Here is a 20,319-nt window from a genome sequence, read left to right as displayed (position 1 = left end):
CATCAGTTCCGGTAGTCTTGCCCCAACATTGCAATGCTGCACACAATACTGCTTAGAAAAGATGGGTTTTCGGGGAGGCAGAGACAGGAGAAATTATTATGGGGAATAAGGAAATGGCAGAGACGCTGAACAAATATGTTGTATCTGTCTTCACAGTAGATGGCACAAAAGGTACCGGAAGTAGTGGTGAACCAGGGGTCCATTGAGAGTGACGAACTTAAAGAAATTAAGATTAGTAAAGACAAGGTATTGGATAAATTAATGGGACTAAAAGCCGACAAATCGCCTTGACCTGATGGCTTTCATCCACGGTTTTTAAAAGAGATGGCTGCAGAGGTAGTGGGTGCATTTGTTTTCATCATCCAGAATTCCATCGATTCTGAGGCAGCAAATGTAACCCCGCTGTTCAAGAAAGGAAGGCGAGAGAAAACAGGAAACTACAGGCCAGTTAACCTGACATCAGTGGTAGGGAAAATGTTAGAATATTTGATTGGGCTGTGATGAAAGGACACATAGAAAATCATAATGTGATGAGCCAGAGTCAACACGGTTTTATAAAAGGGAAATCGTATTTGACAAATCTATCAAAGTGTTTTGATGGTCTAACCAGCAGGGCAGATATGGGGGAACCAGTGGATGTGGCATGTTTGGATTTTATAAAGGCGTTTGATAAGGTGCATCAAAAGAGGTTTCCATACAAAATAAAGACTCGTGGAGTCGGGGGGTAATATATTAGCATGGTTTGAGGATCGGCTGACAGACATAAAACACAGAGTAAGAAGAAACAGTTCATTTTCGGGTTGGCCGGTTTTAACGAGTGGGGTGCCGCGAGGATCAGTCCATGGCCCTCATCTATTTACAATCTATATTAATGACTGAGATGAGGCGACCTAGTGTAATGTAGCCAAGTTTGCTGACGGTACAAAGCTAGGTGGGAAAGTAAGCTATGAGATTGACACATAGAGGATGCAAAGGGTTAAAGGCAGTTTAAGTTATTTGGCAAATCGGCAGCAGATGAAGTATAATGTGGGGAAATGTGAAATCATCCACTTTGTAGGAAGAATAGAAAAGCAGAATATTATTTAAAATGTGAGAGACTGGTAAATATTGGTATTCAGAGGGATATCGGTGTCGTTATACACGAATCACAAAAAGCTAAAATGCAGGGACAGCAAGCAATAAGGAAAGGAAATGATATGTTAGGCTTGATGGCATGTGGTTGGAGTATAAGAGGAAGGACATCTTGCTGCAATTAAAGAGGTGTTTAGTGCACGCCTGATTTACTGTGTACGTTTGGGCCTCCTTACCGAAGGAAGGATGTACTTGCCTTAGATACAGTGCAACGAAGGTTCACGAGATTGATTCCAGGGATGAGAGGGTTGTCCTTTGAGGAGAAATTGTTTTGATTGGGCATTTTTTCTCTGGAGTTTGGTCCGCCATTTAGGATTGAGATGAGAATAAAATCTTTCCTCACAGGATTGTGATTTTTTGGATTTCTCTACCCAGCGGGCTGTGGAAGCTCAGTCGCTGAGTACAGTCGAAACTAAGGGAATCAAGGTATTTGGGGATCGGGCGGGAAAACGGAATTGTGGTAGAAGATCAGCCATGATCTGATTGAATGGCGGAGCAGGCTCAAGGGGTCGTATAGCCTAATGATGCTCCGATATCTTATGTTCATCTGTATCGGTGCACCGTGGAGAGTACACTTTCAGTCAGTCCCTATGGTCTATGGATTGCACCAATATTTAGAATGGATGTAGCTGGTGTTCAACTATATAAGGAGAAAACTTAGAGACTCTGCCAATATTTGCAAAGGCTACAGAGTTCTTGCCATTAAATAATGAGAGGTTAAGGCTGTAATTCTTATCTCAGGGGAACCACACGCTCTACAACGATTGCAAAGCGATCCAGAAAAATAAACAATATTTACAATAGATTCCATAGACTGCACTGAAATTCATTGTGCATGGAGAGACTGGACGAATATTTACATGGGATGCAGACAGTTTGATAGGATTTAGAGAGGGATGCAGAGATGGTGCCAATATTTATGTGGGTTATCCAGAGATGTTTCAATAATACTGGGAAATCTTGAGATGGCCCAATAATTTTAGAATTATCCAGAGCCTTTATCGTAGTCTATAGGAATATTTGCAGGGAGACCAATAGACTGTGTGAATATATACAGTACAATCCAACAAATTACCGATACTTAAAGGTAGATCCAGAGACGGTACCAATATTTGCAAGATTATCCTTTGATTTCCAAATATTAACGGGGTATCCAGAGATTACACCAATATTGGCAGTGTGTTCTTCAAGCTGACTGATAAAATGATTCAGTTTCTAACTCTCAGTGCAAACCAAACCCTTTAGAAATGTGTAGAAACTAACTAAAATTAATTAATAAATCACGTTCAGAAATAATCTGCAATCTGTAATTGAAGCTGCTCTCGGTTCACACCGATGCTGTCACATTGCGGGTCTCATAGTTGCTGTTCTTTCAAATATTAGTTATAATAATGTGCTGAGCTTTTAGATTTACAACTGTGAAATATTTGGATAAATATATGTTGTGATATAAAATGTATTGGGTTGAAAGGCGTTAACCGAACCTGTTTATTCTGTGACTGTAATTCAAGTCAGCCTCCACGGGCCCTAATTGTTTCACTGGAGAGTTTCCCTTTGCTATAAATATGGAGCTCCGTGCAATGTGTTATCCCATATGTCAGGTGAAGTACCACCTCCGGCCTGAACAGGGATCAGCGGCTCGACAGAGAGTGGGAGAAAGCGTGTGAATCGGAGAACAATAAATTGAATGTGACAAGAATGGGCCATAATCTGAGGACAATAGATTGGAATGTTACAACAATGGGCAGGAGTTTCTCCTCGGAGTTTGATTATCTTTCTGCAAATTATGATAGACTTAGATTAGCTGTTCGTATATATTTGGCACTTCGGATTATTCAAAAGATTTACTATCCCATCCTCGCTGTTGCAGGTGTCCCTGGTAATATTCTTTATTATTAATTCCCTAAACCATGTTTAACTGTATTACTGTTCTTCTCATTTACTTCCCCTTCCTTGCTGTTAATTCTCTATATCAACCTATCGATTCTATAATCCACGATTAACTGTACGCCTGCTCCTCTCATTTATTTCTTCCAGTTAGCTGATATTGGTGATCGTGGTGAGTTCAATGTCGAGCTATTATTTATATGTCCCACGTTTTAATGTATTACATTTCTTGTGAGCTACCATCCCCTCCTTTGTGCAGTTAGTGTTCCTGGTTATTCTCTATATTCACCTATTAACTCTATAAAACAGGTTTCACTGTATTATTATTCCTGTCATTTACAATTCCCTCCTCGCTGCTGTCGGTGTCCCTGGGAACTTCTATATCAGCTATTAATTCTATAACACGTGTTTCACTGTAATACTGTTCTTCCCGTTTACTGTCTGCTCCTCGCTGATGATGCCATTTTTGATAAGCCTCTATATCCAGCTTTTAGTTTTGTAAACTACCTTTCACTGTATTACTGTTCTCGTAATTTACTGCCTCGTCTTCACTTCTCCTGGAGCTCCTGCCAAGCCTGCATATGTATATGGGGTATTCGGGACGCAATGTGTAACTACGATGTTTGCTGGTAAGTTTCTATATCTATATTGTATCTCTGGGAAAGAGATTTAATTAAGGGGTCTCCTGGTAAGTGTCTATATCTACATGTGTTTTCAGGATGCGTGATGTAATTTAGGGGGTCTCCTGGTCAATGTCCATATCTACATGTATTTCCAGGATGCGAGATGTAATTACGGGGTCTCCTGGTCAGTCTCCATATCTGCATGTGTTTCCAGGATGCGAGATGAAATTACGGGGTCGACTGGTAAGCCTCTATATCCACATGTGTTTCCAGGATGCGAGATGTAATTACGGGGTCTCTTGGTAAGTCCGATATCTGCATGTGTTTCCAGGATGTGAGATGTAATTACGGGGTCTCCTGGTAAGTCTCTATATCCATATGGAGTTGTCGGGATCGGAAATTTAATTACCTCCTCGGAAACCTTTATATCTAGATCGGTTTCCAGGATGTGCGGAAATGACGGGTTTTCCTTCTCAGTCTCTGTGGCTGCATGATTTATCCGGGATGGGAGATGTAATTCTGGGCTGTCCTCTTCAGTCTCTATATCTACATGGGGTATCTCCGATGGGAGAAGTACTTACGGAGGTCTTCTGCTGAGAAATTATATCTATATGGGGTTTCCAGGATTGGAAATACAATTAAGGGATCCCCTGGTCAGTCAACATCAATATTTGGTTTCCAGGATGGAAACTAGGTCTCCTTGGATGTCTTTTAATCTGTATGGGGTATCAGGAATGGGAGTTATAATTACAGGAATTCTTGGTCTGTCCCTATATCTGTATGGGTTTTCCGTGATGGGAGATGAAATTACGGGGACTCCGCGGAAGTCTCTCTATCAATATGGGTTTTCCGGGATGGGCGATGTAATTTTGGGGTCTCCTCGTAAGACTCTGCACCTATATGGGGTTTCTGGAATGGGAGATAAAATTACGGGGTTCTGCTGCAAGTTTTGAATATCTATGTGGGGATTCTGGGATGTTCCATGTAGTTACAGGTGTCTCCTCATAAGTCTTTATATCGATATGGGGTTTCCGGGATGGTTGATCTCATTACGGGCACTCTTCTTCGGTCTTTATATTTTTAAGCGGTCTCTGGGATGGTTGATGTAATTGCGGAGGTTTCCTGCTAAGTCTTTATATCTGTGTAGGTTTCTAGAATGGGAGATGTAATTCCGATATCGACTGGCATGTCCCTTTATCTGTATGGGTTTTCTGGGATGGGAGATGTAATTATGGGAACTCCTGGTGATTCACAAAAATTTATTTGGATACCTGTGCGAGTGTTATTATTTGCAGATCATTCCAGGGTCATTGTCAACATTTACAGGTAGTTCCTGGATGAGTGTCAGTAATTACAGGGTTTTCCTGAGAGAGTGTCATTATTAACGGAATGTCCTTGTAGAGTGTCAGCATTTAGAGGTTGTTCCTGAGTGACTGTCAGTGGTTACAGGATGTTCCTGAATTTGTGTCAGTATTTAAAGGATGTTACTGAGCGAATGTCAACATTTAAAGGATGTTTCTGCATGAGTGTCATTATTTATAGGTTGCTCCTGTGTGAGTGTCAGCATTTACAGATTTTTCCTATTTCATTGCCATAATTTACAGGACGTTCCTGATTTTGTGCCAGTATTTACTTGATGTTCCTCTCTGAGGCTCAGCATTGACAGGATTTTTCTGAGTGAGTGCCAGTATTTGCAGATTATACCTGGGCCATTGTCATTATTTACAGGATGTTCCTGATTGTGTGTCAGTATTTACTGGATGTTCCTCTGTGAGTCTCAGTATTTACGTGTTGTTACTGAATGAGTGTCAGTATTGATAGGATGTTCCTGAGTGAGTGTCAGTATTGATAGGATGTACCTGAGCGAGTGTCAGTATTGATAGGATGTTCCCGAGCGAGTGTCAGTATTGATAGGATGTTCCCGAGTGAGTGCCAGTATTTACGCGATGTTCCAGAGTGAATGTCAGTGTTTACCAGATGTTCCTGAGTGAGTGTCCGTATTTAAAGGATGTTCCTGAATAAGTGTCAGTGTTTGCAGGATGTTCCTGTTTTATTGTTCGTATTCACAGGATGTTCCTGGGTGAGTGTCAATGTTTACAGGATGTTGCTGGGTGTGTATCAGTATTTACAGGTTTTTCCTGAGTGACTGTCAGTTTTTCCAGGATAATCCTGAGTGAGTGTCATTATTTACCGGATGTTCCCGAGTGAGTGTCTGTATTTACAAGCCGTTTCTGAGTGAGTTTCAATATTTTCAGGATGTTCCTCAATTAGTGTCTGTATTTACGGGTTGCTCCTGAATGAGTGTCAGTATTTACAGGATGTACTTGAATAAGTGTCAGTGTTTACAGGATGTTCCTGTTTTATTGTCAGTATTTACAGGATGTTCCGTGTTAGTGTCAGTGTTTGCAGGATGTTGCTGAGTGTGTATCAGTATTTACAGGTTTTTCCTGGGTGACTGTCAGTATTTACCAGATGTTCGTGAGTGAGTGTCAGTATTTACAGCATAATCCTGAGTAAGTGTCATTATTTACCGGATGTTCCCGAGTGAGTGTTTGTCTGTACAAGCCGTTCCTGAGTGAGTTTCAATATTTACGGGTTGTACCTGAATGAGTGTCAGTATTTATAGGTTGTTCCTCGGTGAGTGTCAGTATTTATTGGTTGTTCCTCGGTGAGTGTCAGTATTTATAGGTTGTTCCTCGGTGAGTGTCAGTATTTATAGGTTGTTTCTCGATGAGTGTCAGTATTTATAGGTTGTTTCTCGGTGAGTGTCAGTATTTATAGGTTGTTCCTCGGTGAGTGTCAGTATTTATCGGTTGTTCCTCGGTGAGTGTCAGTATTTATCGGTTGTTCCTCGGTGAGTGTCAGTATTTATAGGTTGTTTCACGGTGAGTGTCAGTATTTATAGGTTGTTCCTCGGTGAGTGTCAGTATTTATAGGTTGTTTCTCGGTGAGTGTCAGTATTTATAGGTTGTTTCTCGGTGAGTGTCAGTATTTATAGGTTGTTCCTCGGTGAGTGTCAGTATTTATCGGTTGTTCCTCGGTGAGTGTCAGTACTTATAGGTTGTTTCTCGGTGAGTGTCAGTATTTATAGGTTGTTCCTCGGTGAGTGTCAGTATTTATCGGTTGTTCCTCGGTGAGTGTCAGTATTTATCGGTTGTTCCTCGGTGAGTGTCAGTATTTATCGGTTGTTCCTCGGTGAGTGTCAGTATTTATAGGTTGTTCCGCGGTGAGTGTCAGTATTTATAGGTTGTTTCTCGGTGAGTGTCAGTATTTAGACGATGTTCCTGTTTGAGTGTCAGTATTTACAGGACGTTACGTGGTGAGTGTCAGCATTTACATGATGTACCAGGTGAGTGTCAATATTTACAGGATGTTCCTGTGTGATGTTTTATTTGCAGGATGTACCAGGTGAGTGGAAGTATTGACAGAATGTTCCTGGATGAGTGTCATTATTTACAGGATGTTCCTGGGCGAGTGTCATTATTTACAGGATGTTCCTGGGCGAGTGTCATTATTTACAGGATGTTCTTGAGAGAGTGTCAGTATTTACAGAATATTCTTGAGTGGGTGTCAGTATTCTCGATTGTTCAGAGGTGCGTGTCAGTATTTATAGGATGTTCCTCAATGAGTGTCAGTATTTACAGGATATTCCTGAGTGCGTGAGTATTTACAGGATGTTCCTGAATATGTGTCAGTTTTTACAGGATTTTTCTGAGTGAGTGTCAGAATTTACCGGATTTTGCTGAATGAGTGTCTTTTTTTACAAGGTGTTCCCGAGTGAGTGTCAGTATTTACAGGAAGGTCCTGAGTGTGTGTCCGTAATTACAGGATGTTCCTGAGTGTCTGTCAGTATTTTCAGGAAGATCCCGCTTGAGTGTCAGTATTTACAGGATGCTCCTCGGCGAGATTCCTTCCTTATACAATGTTCCTGGGTAGGTCTCAGTATTTATACGATGTTTCCGAGTGAGTGTCAGTATGTACGGAACGATCCTGAGTGAGCGTCAGTATTTACAGTTCGTTCCTAGGTGAGTGTCAATATTTCCATTATGTTCCCGAGTTTGTGTCATTGTTTACAGGATGTTCTTGAGTGAGTGTTAGTTTTTACAGGATGTTCCTGATTGTGTCATTATTTACAGGATGTTCCCGAGTATCTGTTAGTATTCGCAGGATGTCCCTGAGTGTGCGTCACAATTGACAGAATGTTCCAGTTTGAGTGTTTGTATTTACAGCATGGTCCTGGGTGAGTGTCAGGATTTACAGGATGTTCCTAGGTGAGTCAGTATTTACAGAATGCTCCTGGATGAATTTCAGTGTATACAGTATATTCCTAGGTGAATCACATTATTTACAGAATGTTACTCGTTGACTGTTTGTATTTACAGCAGGGTCCTGGGTGAGTGTCAGTGTTTATAGAATGTTCCTGGGTGAGTGTCAGTATTTAGAAGATGTTCCTTGGTCAGTGTCAGTAATTAAAGGATAGAGTCACAGAGTCATACAGCACGGATAGAAGCCCTTCGGCCCATCGTGTCCGCGCCGGCCATCAGCCCTGTCTACTCTAATCCCATATTCCAGCACTTGGTCCGTAGCCTTGTATGCTATGGCATTTCAATTGCTCATCCAAATGCTTCTTGAATGTTGTGAGGCTTCCTGCCTCCACAACCCTTTCAGGCAGTGAGTTCCAGACTCCAACCACCCTCTGGGTGAAAAATTTCTTTCTCAAATCCCCTCTAAACCTCCCGCCTTTTACCTTGAATCTATGTACCCTTGTTATAGAACCCTCAACGAAGGGAAAAAGCTCCTTAGTATCCATCCTATCTGTGCCCCTCATAATTTTGTACAACTCAATCATGTCCCCCCTCAGCCTCCTCTGCTCCAAGGAAAATATACCCAATCTTCCCAGTCTCTCTTCATAGCTGAAGCGCTCCAGCCCTGGTAACATCCTGGTGAATCTCCTCTGCACCCTCTCCAAAGCGATCACATCCTTCCTGTAGTGTGGCGACCAGAACTGCACACAGTACTCCAGCTGTGGCCTAACCAGTGTTTTATACAGCTCCATCATAACCTCCTTGCTCTTATATTCTATGCCTCGGCTAATAAAGGCAAGTATCCCATATGCCTTCTTTACCACCTTATCTACCTGTTCCGCCAGCTTCAGGGATCTGTGAACTTGCACACCAAGATCCCTCTGACCCTCTGTCTTGCCTAGGGTCCTCCCATTCATTGTGTATTCCCTTGCCTTGTTGGTCCCTCCAAAGTGCATCACCTCGCACTTTTCCGGGTTAAATTCCATTTGCCACTGTTCCGCCCATCTGACCAACCCATCTATATCGTCCTGCAGACTGAGGCTATCCTCCTCACTATTTACCACCCTACCAATCTTTGTATCATCAGCGAACTTACTGATCATACCTTTTACATTCATATCCAAGTCATTAATGTAGACCGCAAACAGCAAGGGACGCAGCACCGATCCCTGTGGTACCCCACTGGCCACAGGCTTCCAGTCACAAAAACAACCTTCGACCATCACCCTCTGCCTTCTGCCACTAAGCCAGTTTTGTATCCAAAGTGCCAAGGCACCCTGGATTCCATGGGCTCGTACCTTCTTGACCAGTCTCCTGTGGGGGACTTTATCGAAGGCCTTACTGAAATCCATGTATACCACATCCACTGCGTTACCCTCAACCACACTCCTAGTCACCCCCTCAAAAAATTCAATCAAATTCGTCAGACATGATCTTCCCTTGACAAAGCCATGTTGACTATCCCTGGTTAATCCTTGCTTCTCCAAGTGGAGACTAATTTTGTCCTTCAGAATTTTTTCCAATAATTTTCCTACCACTGATGTTAGGCTCACTGGCCTGTAGTTCACTGGTTTTCCCTACTCTCCTTCTTGAATAATGGTATTACATTAGCGGTTCTCCAGTCCTCTGGCACATCCCCTGTGGCCAGAGAGGTTCTGAATATATGTGTCAGAGCCCCCGCAATCTCCTCCTTTGCCTCACACAGTAGCCTGGGATACATTTCGTCCGGGCCTGGCGATTTATCCATTTTTTGGCCTGCTAAAACCGCCAATACCTCCTCCCGCTCGATGTTAATATGTTCGAGTATATCACAGTCCCCCTGCCGTATTTCTATGTCTACATCGTCCTTCTCCATCGTGAAAACAGATGCAAAAAATTCATTTAGAACCCCTCCTACATCTGCCGGCTCCACACACAGATTGCCATTTTTGTCCCTAATGTGCCCTATTTTTTCCCTCGTCATCCTCTTACCCTTAATATACTTATAAAACATCTTAGGATTTTCCTTTATTTTGCTCGCCAGTGTTATTTCCTGGCCCCTCCTTGATCTCCTAAATTCTTTTTTAAGTATCCCCCTGCACTTTTTGTACTCCTCTAGGGCTTCCTCCGTCTTTCGCCTTTTGTATCTGCCAAAAGCCCTCCTTTTTTTCCTAATCCATTCTCGTATATCCCCTGACATCCAAGGTTCCCTGGAGTTCTTGGAACCACCCTTGACCTTTACGGGAACATATTGCCATTGTATGCTCTCAATCTCCCTTCTGAAAGACTCCCATTGCTCCGATGCGGATTTTCCTACAAGCAGCTGATCCCAGTCCATTTTGGCCAGATCCTGCCTTATCCTATTAAAATCGGCCTTCCCCCAATTTAGAACCTTTATTTCCGGCCCCTCCCTGTCCTTTTCCATGACCACCTTAAATCTCACCGAATTATGGTCACTGTCACCAAAGTGCTCACCTACTAGCACTTCTTCCACTTGGCCGGCCACATTCCCTAGAATTAGGTCCAGTCCCGCCCCCTCTCTTGTAGGACTTTCTACATGCTGGCTCAAAAAGCTCTCCTGGATGCACGTTAAGAATTTTGTATCCTCTAAGCCTTTTACACTCTGAGTATCCCAGTTAATATTGGGGAAGTTGAAATCCCCCACGATTATTACCCTATTATTTGCACAATTTTCTGAGATTTGCCTACATATCTGTTGCTCGATCTCCCCCTGACTGTTTGGGGGCCTATAGTACACTCCCATCAAAGTGCTTGCCCCCTTTTTGTTTTTAAGCTCCACCCATATGGCCTCATTAGAGGAACCTGCTAATATATCATCCCTCCTTATGGCAGTAATTGATTCTTTAATTAATATTGCGACCGCCCTCCTCTTATACCTCCCCCTCTGTCTCGCCTGAAGATTCTGTACCCCGGAATATTGAGCTGCCAGTCTTGCCCCTCCCTCAACCATGTCTCTGTGACAGCAACAATATCATACTCCCATGTGTTTATCAAAACCTTCAGTTCATCCACCTTATTCGCAAGACTCCTTGCATTAAAATAGATGCCATCCAGCCTTGCACTTACATATTTGCCCTGTCTTCCAAGCTGACTTGTTTTTTTGTCTATATTTGGCTGCACATCACCCCCTATTGTAGCTCCACTCTGTATCCCATCCCCCTGCCAAGTTAGTTTAAACCACCCCCCCACCAACAGTGCTAGCAAACCTCCCCGCAAGGATATTTGTCCCGCTCTGGTTCAGGTGCAACCCGTCCGACTTGTACAAGTCCCACCTTCCCCAGAAGCAGGCCCAGTGATCCAGGAAACTGAAACACTCCCTCCTGCACCAACTCTTTAGCCACGCATTCATCTGTTCTATCCTCCTATTTCTATACTCACTAGCCCGTGGCACTGGGAGTAATCCAGAGATTACAACCTTTGAGGTCCTGCTCTTTAATCTGCTACCTAGCTCCCTAAATTCTTGATGCAGGACCTCATCTCCCTTCCTACCTATGTCGTTGGTCCCAATGTGGACCACGACCTCTGCCTGCTCACCCTCCCCCTTGAGAATGCCCTGTAGCCGCTCAGTGACATCCATGACCCTGGCACCAGGGAGGCAACAAACCATCCTGGAGTCACGTTTACGGCCACAGAAACGCCCGTCTGTTCCCCTTACGATAGAATCCCCTACCACTATAGCTCTTCCACTCTTTTTCCTCCCAGCCTGTGCAGCAGAGCTACCCCTGGTGCCAGGAAGTTGGCTGCTGCTGCCTTCCCCTGATAAGTCATCCCCCTCAACAATATCCAAAGCGGTATATTTGTTTGAGAGGGGGACGGCCACAGGGGACCCCTGCACTGCCTGCCTGCTCTTCTTACTCTGCCTGGTGGTCACTCAATTACTTCCTGCCTGTACAACCTTTACCTGCGGTGTGACCATCTCACTAAACGTGCTCTCCACGACGTTCTCAGCATCGCGAATGCTCCATAATGACTCCATCCGCAGCTCCAGTGCCGCAATGCGGTTTGTCAGTAGCTGCAGCTGGATACATTTCCCGCACACTTGGTCGTCAGGGACACCGGAAGGGTCCCTCAATTCCCACATAGAGCAGGAAGAGCATAACACGGGGCTGGGCTGTCCTGACATGACTTACCCTTTAACTAATTAATTCAAATTAAATGAATCCCAACAATTTCACTTCAATTAAAAAGGTATACTCAAGGGCCCTTGCTGAACAGCAGTCCCCCACTACACAACAGAGACCCGAGAATCCACAAACTCTAACCTTCGACAAATTCAGCAGGAAAATACTCACCAGCCAATAATTACCTCTTCCTTGGTGACGTCCCACTTAGATTACTTTTTGCTTCTTATTTATCTTCGGTCCAGGAGTTGAGTCCCTGTGATGTCGCGCAGTAGTGGTCTCTTGGTGCAGGTCTGCTGCTGCTTTTATTCCACAATCTCAGTCTTCTACTCTGAGGTCCACTACCGCTCTGCAGGAAAAGCAAAGCAAAGCAGCACCTCCTTCCCCCACTTCACCAAACTCCCACACTTACCGAACTCTCAGCACACTGTGTTGTCCTCACACCGTGCTGTCCGCACTGACAGGCCCCTGTATTTCTACAGTTGAGACTCAGATGAGTCAGGCCTGCCCCACCTTCAGGTACCAAATTGAATCTAGCTAACCAATTAACTTGCTACAGCAGCTCTCTGCTGAAGCCTGACAGAAACTTAGAAATTTAAACTTTTAAATTGACCTTAAACAGTTGAAGCAATATGCACTAGATTTAAAGAGATTAACCCTTCAACTCCCACACTTACCGAACTCTCAGCACACTGTGTTGTCCTCACACCGTGCTGTCCGCACTGACAGGCCCCTGTATTTCCTAGCTGAGTGACAGTATTTACAGGATGTTACGAGGTCAGTGTAAGTATTTGCAGGCTGATCCGACGTGAGTGTCAGTATTTAAAGCATGTTCCTGTTTGAGTGTCAGTACTTACAGGATGCTCCAAGCTGAGTGTTGGTATTTACAGGATGTTGCTCGGTGAGTGTCAGTATTTATAGATTGTTAATAGGTATATGTCAGAATTTAGAGGATGTTCTTGGGTGAGTTTCAGTTTTTTCAGGGTGTTTCTGAGTCAGTGTAAGTATTTGCCGCCTGTTACTAGGTGAGTGTCAATATTTACAGGATATTCCCAGGTGAGTGTTTGTATTTACAGTCTGTTCCTCGCTTAGTGTCAGTATTTCAAGAATGTTCCTTAGTGAGTGTCAGTATTTTTAGGGTATTCCTGAGTGAGTGTCAGTATTTACAGGATGTTCCGAGGTGAGTATCATTATTTACACAATTTTCCTGAGTGAGTGTCAGTATTTACAGGATGTTCCTGGTTGAGTGTCAGTATTTACAGGATGTTCCTGGTTCACTGTCAGTATTTTTAGGATGTTCCTGGTTGACTGTCAGTATTGATAGGATGTTCCTGGTTGAGTGTCAGTATTTGCAGGATGTTCCTGGTTGAGTGTCAGTATTTACAGGATGTTCCTGGTTGAGTATCAGTATTTACAGGATGTTTTTAATTTAGTGTCAGTATTTGCTGGATCTTTCTATTTGTGTGTCAGTAATTATAAGTTATTCAAAAGTGATTCTCACTCTTTACTGGATGTTCCTTTGTGCGTGTCAGTACTTGTGGGATGCATAAACTTTTTTGTATTCCCTTTCGTTTAAAATCTGAGAAGTTATCTAATCGAAGTGTTTAAAGCCATAAATGGATTGAATCGGGTAGGTCCCGACAAATGTTTTCTATTCTGGTGGAATCCAAAAGTAGCGGGCAAATTATTCCATTCAGGAGCGAAATCAGGAGGCACTTTTTGACCCAACGGGAAGTGGAAACCTTGAACACTCTTCCCCAAACGGCTGTGTGCATTGGGTCAATTGACATTTTCTAGACTTAAATCGATAGCTTTTTGCTTATTAACAAATTATATGGATCAAAAGGGGTTTAAAAGGTGTTGAGATGCAGATCAGCCATGAACTAATTGGATGGTGAACAGACTCGAGCGGCTGAATGGCCTACTCCTGGTCCTGTGTCCCAGGTTTGCATTGACTTATTGTTACAGAATCTGTAGAATATCAACGCACTCGGGGTTTCCTGAATGGGCACGCTCCCTGGTAACCCTGTAAATATTGACTCACCATTCATGTAAACACTGGAGCATTCTGGCGTCTGCCTGAATATGTAAACGCTCTGCCACTGCTTCGTTCGGCCTCAGCTGGATTATTGTGCCCAATTCTGGTAACCATACTTTTGAAAGTTCGTCAAAGAAAGAGTGCAGAGGCCATTAGCTAAAATGGTAGCAGGGATAAAGGATTTCATTGTGTGGAGAGACTAGAGAAGCTGGGATTGTTCACTTAGAGCAGAAAAAAGCCATGGGGAGATTTAATAAAGGTGTTCAAATTAATGAGGGGTTTTGAGAGAGTAAAAAAGTAGAAACTGTATCCACTGGCAGGAGGGTCGGCAACCAAAGGAACGGATTTAAGTTCATTCGGAAATGAAGCAGGGGGAGATGAGGATATTTTTTTTTAATGCAGCGACTTGTTATGATCTGGAATGTATTGTCTGAAAGGTGGTGGAAGAATATTCAACAGTAGCTTCCAAAAGGTAATTGGACAGACACTTGAAAAGGAAACATTTTCAGGGTTATACGGAAAGGGCAGGGGAGTGGGACTAATTGGATAACTCTTCCAGAAGAGCCGGCACGGGCACGGTGGGCCGAGTGTCCTCCTTGTATGCTCTGAGATTATTTTACTGTCTGAAATATTGACACTGTCCATTGACGCTTGTCCAGACTAACACGGTCTGGAGACTGAATGGAAAGATCAACATTAATGGGGGATTTAGTGACTGTACCAAAATTTCAGAGGTTTTCAGAGACGATACCACATTAACACGGGATCCGGAGAATTTACCAATCCTTAAAGTTGGATCGATGGACTTCCCGAATGTTTATCGTGGCGCCGAGAATCTGTGGCCATATCGACAAGAGTTAAAGTGACGGTGCGATGTTGACAAGTGGGTCCACAGATTATGTCGAAGTTTACTTTGGAATCACGGATTGTACTAATATTTACACATGGATCAAAGGCTCTACCAATACAGGCTCTACCAATACAGGGGGATGTGATTCATTGGAAACCGATTATCTTTCATGTTTAATTTAATTCCTTTATTTTATTTAGTTCTCAATCCACTCCTGATTCCAGCAGAAATCCCTGTTTGTTTCTCTATTCCCAGTCCAATCACTGTTATTATATTTAAACTCTGTCTCCAGTAGAAAGCCGTAACACAAGTATAATAATCAGACCCATCACTGGATGCAGTAAAAAATCATCAAATTTCACCCCGAACTCCATCAAACTGCTGCTTTTGCTCCCAGCCTGATGTATAATTTCCCTCTTCATTTCCCTTCCTGACAGTTAACTTGGTGACGATTGTGATCCTGTCCCGAGAAACGTGCGGCCTCTCCAAATGTGTCACTCGCTACCTGGTGGCCATGGCAGCGGCGGATCTCCTAGTCGTTATCATCGATCTGATATTGAGACAGATTCCGATTGTTTATTTCGAACAATTTCTTTTCCTGTACGACATCCCCGTGTGTAATATCCACGCCGTCCTGCTTTATGCAGCGACAGACTGTTCTGTCTGGTTCACCGTCACTTTCACCTTTGATCGATTTGTGGCCATTTGTTGCCAGAAACTGAAAACTAAATATTGCACCGAGAAAACGGCGGCTGTGGTTTTGGGAACAGTGACTGTGCTGAGCTGTTTGAAGAACATCACCTGGTACTTTATGTTATGGCGTGGGTATAATCTTGGCAACCTTCCCTGGTTTTGTGCTGCAGATCGTCGTTTTACAGATTCCCTGGTGTGGGGAGCAATCGAACTCCTTCATTATATTCTAACCCCGGGGGTCGCATTTGTTCTGATTCTGCTGCTCAATGTTTTAATCGTCAGACACATTGTAGTGGCCAACAGAGCCCGCAGGAGACTCCTGGACCACAGCAGTGAAGAGAGTCCCAGTGACCCTGAAATTACGAGTCGAAGGAAGTCCATTATTTTACTGTTCCTCATCTCGGGGAATTTCATGCTGTTATGGGCGATGCTTATGTTGAATTCTATATGGGTGCGGGTGTTAAGTTACAAAGGTCAGACTGCAATTCCGCCTATCTTTCTAGTGGAACTGGGATTCATGCTCCAGCTCCTAAGTTGCTGCACAAACACTTTTATTTATGCTGCGACCCAGACTAAATTCAGAGAGCAGTTGAAGAATATGCTGAAATATCCCTTTTCTCTAATTGTTGAAATCATTAAATGATGAGAACAACAAAAAAATTCCCAGCATCAGAACTCAATCCTCTTTTATGTTCTGTCGGAACCTCTCCGCCCCCGGGCTCTGTGCCATAGAGATATTGTGGTCAATCGGCTATGACACTGAACCAGTCCAAAGTACTATAATTGGTTCCTAATTTGAATGGAAGTTTGCGGACGATCACAACCTCTGAGGTCCCTGCGGTGAATCTTGAATGTGGCCCGGAATTTCACTACAGCCTCCTGTCGAGACATTGTGGGACTGGACAATCGTTGGAAGGTGTTTTAAATTATTGAAAGAAATGATCACTTAAACGTTCAGTAACATGACGGAAGACTCCTTAGAATAATAAAAAACATAAATGGAGAATAAGTGAACAATTACACAGGAACAGAAACACCCAGTAAACATTAACAGACTCAAGGAAACACGCTGCAAACATTAACAGTCGCTCAGAATGGCCCTATAAATAAAAACCGTCTCACAGGAACGCACTGTAAACATTAACATTCACAGAAACCACCTGTAAATATTAACAGTCTCACAGACACACCCTGTAAATATTAACAGACTCACAGAAACACTCTGTAAACATTAACGGTCTCACAGAAACAACCTGAAAACATTAACAGACTCACAGAAACAGGTTGTAAATAACAATATCCTCGCAGAAAGACACTGTAAATATTAATAGAATCACAGAAACACTGTAAACTTTAACAGACTCACACAAATACACTGTAAACAATAACAGACTGTCAGCAACACTGTAAACATTGACAGATTCAAGGAAACAGCCTGTAAACATTAACAAGTCTCACAGATACACGCAGCAAGTATCAAAATACTGACATCATTCCATACTAATACATTGCCAGGCACTTCCTGTCAGCAACGAATCACTCCCAGAGACCCCCAAGATCTGTTAACAAAATGACAGAAGCATCCTGTAAATATTACCGTTGAAGAACAGACACCCTGTAACAACAACAACACTGCCAGAGACTTCCTGTAAACAATAACATACTCCCAATGACTCATGAATAGAAACACACCGATAGATTACAGAGATTAATATTAACATTCTCACTGAGACACTCTGTGCTTCATGGCCCACGGCCAGAGACACCCTGTGAACTGTAAAACACTCCCACTGATGCCAGGGATATTAAGAACCTGACAGAGACACAGGTGAATATTAACAACAATAACTCCCATTTATGCAGCGCCTTTAACGTAGTAAAACGTCCCAGGTCGTTTCACAGGAGCGATTATCTAACAAAGTTTGACACCGAGCCGCCTAAGTAAATATGAGGACAAGTGACCAAAAGCATCGGTAAAGAGGTAGGCATTAAGGAGCGTTTTAAAGGGGGAAAGAAAGGGTGAGAGGCAGACAGGTTTTGCGAGGGCACTTCAGAGGTTCGGCAGCTGAAGGCATGGCCGCCAGTGGTGGGGGGATGAAAAGCGGTGAAAGGCAAGAGGCCAGAATTGGAGGGGCGCAGAGATCTCGAAGGGTTGTCGGGATGGTGGAGGTTACAGAGATAAGGTGGGGCGAGGCTGCAAATGGGTTTGAAGACAAGGATGAAAATTTTAAAATCGAGGCGTTGCTGGACTGGGAGCCAATGTCGGTCAGCGAACACAGAGGGGCGGTTGGAGAACGGGACTTGATTCGAGTGAGAATTTGGACAGTAGAGTTTTGGATGAGCTCAAGTTTGCAGAGGGTACAAGGTTGGAGGCCGGCCGGGAGGGCATTGAAGTAGTTGATTCTGGAGGTAACAAAGGCATGGATGAGAGTTTCAGCAGCGGATGAGCTGAGGCAATGGGTGGAGACCGGCGATGTTACAGAGGCGGAAGTCGGCGGTCTTGGTGATTGAGAGGATATGGGGTCAGAAGTTCATCTCAGATTCAAACTGGGCGCTAAGGTTGTGAACGGTGTGGTTCAGCCACACACATTAGCCAGGGAGAGGGATGGCGTCAGTGTCTGGGGAATGGAGTTATTGGCAGGGACAGAAGACAAGGGCTTCGGTATTCCCAAAGTTTAATGGGAGGAAATTTCTGTTCAACTAATACTGGATGACGGAGAAGCAGCGTGACAAAGCAGAGGCAGTGGAGGGGTTGGGAGAGATGGTGGGGATGTGGAGCTGGGTCTTGTCAGCAGCCTGAACTGGTTCCTCCCGGACTGAGCAGGATTACTATTGCAACAACACATCATCAGTGGTGTGAAACTAAGCTGTCTCACGACGGTCTAATCCGAGCTCCCGTTCAATATTCGAGTGTGAACAATCCAGCGCTGGGTGAAGTCTACTTCACAATGAGAGGAACAGCCGACATCGAAGGATCAAAAAGCGACATCCCCACGAGCGCTGGATCGCCACAGGCCGTCTGGAACCTGACGTTGTGTTTTCGGATGATGTCGGCGAGGCGCAGCATGTAGAGGAGAAATAGGCGGGTGCCAAGGAGAGATCATTGGGGGGTTCCAGAGTTAAAGATGGAGGAGCAGGAAGAGAAGCCGTCGCGGGTGATTCTCTGACTCGACTGGATAGATGGGAATGGACCAGGCGAGGACAGTCCCAACTCGGCAAAGAGTGAGGGGAAAGAGCGAACCAAAGTCAGAGGGAGAGAGAGACACACAGTGAAAGAAGTGGTGAGAAATAGAGCGGGACAGATGAGAGAGAGGGTCGCAGAGAGAGGGGGAGAATTAAACAGAAGCAGAGAAAAGGTGTGACACAAACTCAGACAAAGTACGAGAGAAAATGAGCATCGCACACTGGTCCAGAATTAATCGAGAATCGCAAATAAGACCCGGTTCAATCGTCCCCCGTGAACCCTCTTTTTAAACATCCTTCATTACCTCCTTTTTATTCCAATTTAATTCCCCTTTTTGAATCCACTTTAAATTGTCATTTGAAACGTCATTGAACTCCCTTTAATTCCTTTTAAACTTCATTTTTAAACCCTGCTATTGAAGCCATTTTGCCCCCTTTTTATTCCCATTTTTTGGAGAGATTGTCTTTCTCCAAACTCTGCCACTGTGGTTCCTTTTCAAACCCATCTATTTCTCACCGAGCTTGCAGTCTCTCTCCTCACCCCTTTTAAAAACCCTTTTTAAGACCTGTTCAATCCGCTTTTAACTACATAAACTCCTTAAACCGCATATAACTATCCTTTTTAAACCATTTAACCTCTTAAAAAAATTTTTACCTCCAACCTCCTTTTTAACCTTTTAATTTTATTAGACCTATTTTTAACCTCTTCACTATCCTTTCAACCAGTGAATATTGAACCCCTTTTAACACTCTTTTTAACCCCTTTATAACATTAGTCCCCCTTTAAACCCATTTTAAACTCTTTGACATTATTCTGAATTCCCTTCCGTGGGAGCAGCAAAGCGTCCCCCAGATGTTGAGCACAATGCAGGTTTGCAGACAGGGGGAGGGGGCATGGACTCTGGCATCGTTGTGTCTCACAGGAAGTGACCTCACCGCGTAAGACAATGACGACCCAACACGAACGCCTCCAACGCTGCTGACCCGCCCGCTCCGCATCCGACATTTTGTCCTTCCCAAGAAGTGACTTCGCAACGTCAATGCCAGCTCACCGGGTCCGCCGCCGGGCTCAGCTGGGCTCCGCCTGCTGCCCCGCACCCGAGTGACCGGTTGAGGAGTCACGTGGTCAGGTGACGCCATCTCCCAGAGTGAAACGCGGCCAGAACTGTGGTTCGATAGGGGCCTTTCTCCGCCGCGCCGCATTGTGGGAAGGCGGGGTCGCCATCGCCACATACGTCCCACCAGCTCCTGAAATCGGGGAAATCGCTGCCCGCCAACGGGGACCGGCACCGAAAGGAGCTCGAGTTGGGATTCAAACCCCGGAAGGCAACTTGGATCGCCCGTCGGCTCCTTCCAACAACCTGAACACATTCCCCACTTCATAAACCCCTTCCCGCTCCCTCAAGCCCTTCCCCAAACACTGAACGACTTCCCTGAACAGCTTCCCATCCCCTGAAGCTCTTCCCACACTCTGAATTCCTTACAATCA

This window comes from Heptranchias perlo, unplaced genomic scaffold (genome assembly GCF_035084215.1).
Source record: "Heptranchias perlo isolate sHepPer1 unplaced genomic scaffold, sHepPer1.hap1 HAP1_SCAFFOLD_133, whole genome shotgun sequence".
Classification (NCBI taxonomy): Eukaryota; Metazoa; Chordata; class Chondrichthyes; order Hexanchiformes; family Hexanchidae; genus Heptranchias; species Heptranchias perlo.
Note: the sequence above shows the minus strand (reverse complement) of the source record.